Below are 5,058 nucleotides of genomic sequence, written 5' to 3'. Positions count from 1 at the left end.
GCTAGACCAGAAGTCAGAAAAGAAGTTATGACTGGCTAGGTAGATTTGAGAATCATCAGCATAGAGATGAAAATTAAATCCATGGGAGCTGTTGAGATCACCAAATACAGTAGTATAGAGGGAGAGGAGAAGAGGCCCCACAACAGACCCCTGTGGGACACCTACAGTTGGTAGTTATTCTCTACAAAGGAGACTGGAAGGAACGATTAGGTAGGAGGAGAACCAGAAGAGAGTAGTGTCCCAAAAATCTAGAGAAAAGAGAGTATCAAGGAGAAGAAGGTGATTGATACTATTAAAAGCTTCAGAGTGGTCAAGAAGAATTAGGATTGAGAAAAGTCCATTGGGTTTGGCAATTAGGAGATTGTTGGTAACTTTGGATAGAATAGTTTTATTGGGATGATGAGGTCAGAAGCTGAATTGTAGGGGATGAAGAGGAGTGGGAGGAGAGAAAATGGTCTCTTTTTAAGGAGTTAAACTACAAAGGGCAGATAGATATGATAATAATTAGCTGAAATGGAAGGATTATGTGAGAGTTTTTGGAGGATGGGAGAGATGTGGACATGTTTGTAGGCAATAGGGAAGGAGCCAGTAGACAAGGAGAGACAGAAGATAAGTGAGAGAGGTGGATGATAGGAGGGCTAGTCTGTTGGAAGAGATAGGGTAGAATGGGATCGTATTTCCTGGTAGAAGGTAGAAGGAGTTTGCCTTGGCAAGGAGGATCATCTCTTCATGTGAGACAGGAGTGAAGGAGGAGATAATGGCAGCAGGCATCAGAGTGTTATGAGATGAGGATCAAATGAGAATATGTGTCCATTGTTTGCTATATAAAGTTAGATATTAGTATTCTATTTTTATCTATATTTCTAGCACATAATACAGTGATTTGCACATAGAGCTCTATACAAGATAAGTTTAATTTCATTTCCGCTTCTTCCCTATAACAGTATTCAGATACTTAAAGGCAACCATCCGACTCCCATGAGTTTTGTCTTATCCAAGTTAAATATCCTCAGTTACTTCAGGTTTTCTGCACATAATAAGCTTGTAATCATCCCACTATTGTACCTTGGTCTTCTTGTAAGTATACTTCAGCTTACCAGTTTCTCTCTTAAAACATAGTACAAACATACTTTTCCGATACTTCAGAAGTCTTTTGATTTCACTGATTTGGGTCCTCCTTCCCCTAATGTAGAGAACACTCCATCTGTCCCTTAATGGGCAGTTTAATGAGTTTCTCTGGCCAAAGAATCCATAGTAGTTGGACAGCTTTTAAGGAATGAGCCTCTCTATAGTGAACTACACTGGTCCTTAGATAATACTTAGTCTTCCTCAGCACTCCTACTTGAAACCAGTGTGGTAGGACCTTAGGATCTGCCAAGGTTCAAGTTCTGCTGGCATAACTCAGGGTCACCCCTATGCTATTATGATGCCAGATGTACTTTGGTGGAGTATATGTTTATCATGTCCGTGCTTACATGCTATCATATGCCATGCTTTCCATATCTTGCTCCAGGCACAGTGATCACATCAACAATACCTCTGCTTTTGGAAAGGAATAGCAGTTACCAGTCTTGTGACAACCTAGACCAAAATTCCTTTCCTTGGCCATCACTCCTCCATATGTGTTGCCTCCTCCATTAGAATATAAGCTCCTTAAAGAAAGGGAAAGTTTTGGGTTTTGTATTTGTATCCCTGCTTCTTAGCACAGTGCTGAACCCAGAGTAAGTAATGCTTTTTCATCCTTTGTCATTTATTCATTCTTTCCCATTACTTTAAATGCACAAAATACTACCCAATCTGTGATAAGAATAGGGCTTGGACCTTTGATTTCATCGGCAATGATGAGGATGAAGAAACATCTCCTACCAAAGTAGGTCAGCACCTTCTTTGCAACCTTGGTACTGTACTAGCATGGTGGCAATATCAGAGAGGAGAAGGAGGCACATTCAAGAGATATTAATGACCTTAGAAAGTTGCCTACAGAGCACTGGGAGTTTGACTTGTTGAGGGTCACACAGTCAGTATGTATCACAGATGAGACTTGACTTCATGTTTCCCTGAGTTCTGAGGCCAGTTCTCTATCTGCTGTATCACACTACCTTTCCTGCACAATTTACTTCTGTCAATTCATGTGGGAGGTAATGACTCTACCAGAGGAACCCTGGCATGGGTTTCTGCTTTCTTGAAAGTCCTCAAGAAGAAACTAAAAGACTTGGGGGACACATATGAGGATTTAATTGCTCCTTTCAGCTGAAGGCTATGACTTTGAATAAGAAAGGTAGATAATGATAACAAAAGCCCACATTTATAATAACCTTGTTAAGTAGGTGGTATGGGTGTAATTGATTTTACATTTGAGGAAAGTGAAGCTCAGGTTAATTAAGTTCCAATAGCACAGCCACAGAATCGAATCACTTCTGATACCAAGTCTACTGCCCCAGGTTGTCTCTCAAGTTGGAAAGCCAATGGCTGGCCACATGAATGGTTTCAAAGAACAAGAACATGGTTTAAGATGTGGAAAAAAATGGGCTCTTGGCTAGAGGTAGACCATCTCCTTTGAAGACTCAGAAGAACAGGTCTTCATGGAGAGCTGCCAACCTGACCAAAAGGGTTTTAGCTATTGAATTAGAAACAGAAGAAACTACAGGTGAAGCCACTTCATCATCTTAGAATTTGCAAAAAGCTGAGGAAGATGAGTGAAGAGATTGGCAAAAAAAAACACCTCCATGTTTTCAGAGTTTAAGTCACCTGACTGGGACCTGAGTGAGTGCATGTACATATGGTCATTGTTACCTTTAAGAAGATGTGGAGAATGGGCAGAATGCCAAAAGAGTAGAACACCAGTAAACATATTCTTGATTTTCTTTTTTATTGGGGGGGGTGAGTATATGTTATTTGTTTTGTTTTTAATATATTTATTTTTTAGTTTTCAACATTCATTTCCACAACATTTTGAGTTATAAATTTTCTCCCCATCTCTCCCTTACCCCTCATCCCAAGATAGCAAGCATACTTAATACCCTTTCCCCCAATTTGTTCTCTCTAATGTCCTCTCCCATTCCTCCCTTACTTTCTTGTAGGGCAAGATGTATTTCTATACTCCATTGCCTGCATATCTTATTTCCCAGTTGCATGTGAAAAAACAAATTTTTAACATTTGTTTTTAAAACTCTGATTTCCAAATTTCTTCCCTTCTTCCCTCCTCACCCACCCTCACTGGGAAGATAAACAATTAAATATAGGTTGTACATGTGTACTTGTGTAAAACATTTCCATAGTAGTCATATTGTGAAAGATTAACTATAGGCAGAGTCAAGATGGTGGAGTAGAAGCAGGACCTCTGAGAAGCTCCGGCTTCCACCTTCCCCAATCAATGTAAAAAGGGGACTCTGAACAAACTTTGAAGCTGCAGAACCCACAAAATGACACAGGGAAGCTAACCTCCAGCTAAGGACAGCTCCACAGGCTGGCAGGAATCAGCCAGTGCAGGGCTCTGGGAGCCAAGCCCAGGCCCGCTTGAGCTGGAGGTTTTAGCCACAGGACGGGTCTGACCAGATGGCTGGAGGGACTCCAGATCAGCAGCAGCTATGTCCATTTCCAGAATTATCAACACATAGATGCAAAGGACAAAGTGAGACGTCAGTGCAGTCTGGACTTTGGGACCCAGTAAATGGGAGTGCGTGGCTTTTGCCCCCGGGGTGAGAATCTGCTGAGCCGCCCGGCAAAGCCAGCCAGCTCCAAGTAGCAGCTTCAGCTCCTGGCCTGCAGAATGTAGGGGTACCAAGCGACCAGTCTGAGGAATAATTGCTCTTGCTTTAACTTGCTTGGATCTGGATTGTGGTCTAGGGTGTAGGTCCTGGGGTGTGTGTCCAGCTTGCCAGAGCATGTGGAGGCCTCAGAGAGGGCATGCATTTAATACCTCCAGCAGATGAGAAAACTCCAGCATTTGGGATGAAAGCTCCCCTGTCTGGTGGCAGAGTCCTACTCTAGCAAAAAGCCCAGGGGTCAAGTGACTGAGGGGCAATATGACCAGGCAAAGGAAACAAAGCAGACAGAAGATTCCAACATTAGACTCCTATTTTGGGGACAAAAAGGAGCAAAGCATGGAACAGGAGGAAGACAGTAAAGTCAGAAATCCTGCAGCAAAAGCTTCAAAGGAAAATACGAGCTGGTTACAGGCCATAGGGGACCTTAAGAAGCAGATAAGAGAAGTGGAGGAAAAATTTGGAAAAGAAATGGGAATTATGCAAGAAAATTATGAAATGAGAGTCAACAGCCTGACTGAGGAAAATAACACCTTAAAAGCAGACTAACTCAAATGGCAAAGAAGACTCAAAAAAGGTAATGAGGAGAAGAAAGCCTTAAAAAGCTGAATTTGCCAGATGGAAAAAGAATCTCAAAAGCTCAATGAGGAGAATCATTGCTTCAGAATTAGATTGGAGCAAATGGAAGCTAATGACTTTATGAGAAATCAAGATGGTGTTAAACAGACCCAAACAAATGAAAGAATAGAAGACAATATGAAATATCTCATGGGAAAAACTACTGACCTGGAAAATAGATCCAGGAGAGATAATTTAAAAATTATTGGACTCGAAAGGCATGATCAAAGTAAGAATCTAGAAATCATCCTCCAGGAAGTTCTCAAAGAAAACTGCCCTGATGTTTTAGAATCAGAGGGCAAAATAGAGGTTGAAAGAATGCACTGATCACCTCCTGAAAAAGATCCCAAAAAGAAAACTCCTAGGAATATTATAGCCAGGTTCTGGAATTCCCAGATTAAGGAGAGAATATTACAAGCAACCAGGAAGAAACGATTTGAATATTGTGGAAACACAATCAGTATAACACAGGATCTGGCAGCTTCTACACTAAGTGATCAAAGGGCTTGGAATATGATATTCTGGAGGTCAAAGGAGCTGGGATTAAAACCAAGAGTCACCTACCCAGCAAAACTGAGTATCATGTTTCAGGGGAAAATATGGTCATTCAGTGGAAAAGAGGACTTTCAAGCATTCTTGATGAAAAAACCAGAGTTGAATAGACAATCTGACATTC

This window comes from Petaurus breviceps, unplaced genomic scaffold, assembly GCF_028583685.1.
Source record: "Petaurus breviceps papuanus isolate PSGF00001 unplaced genomic scaffold, PetGlider_PUasm1.0 63, whole genome shotgun sequence".
Classification (NCBI taxonomy): Eukaryota; Metazoa; Chordata; class Mammalia; order Diprotodontia; family Petauridae; genus Petaurus; species Petaurus breviceps.
Note: the sequence above shows the minus strand (reverse complement) of the source record.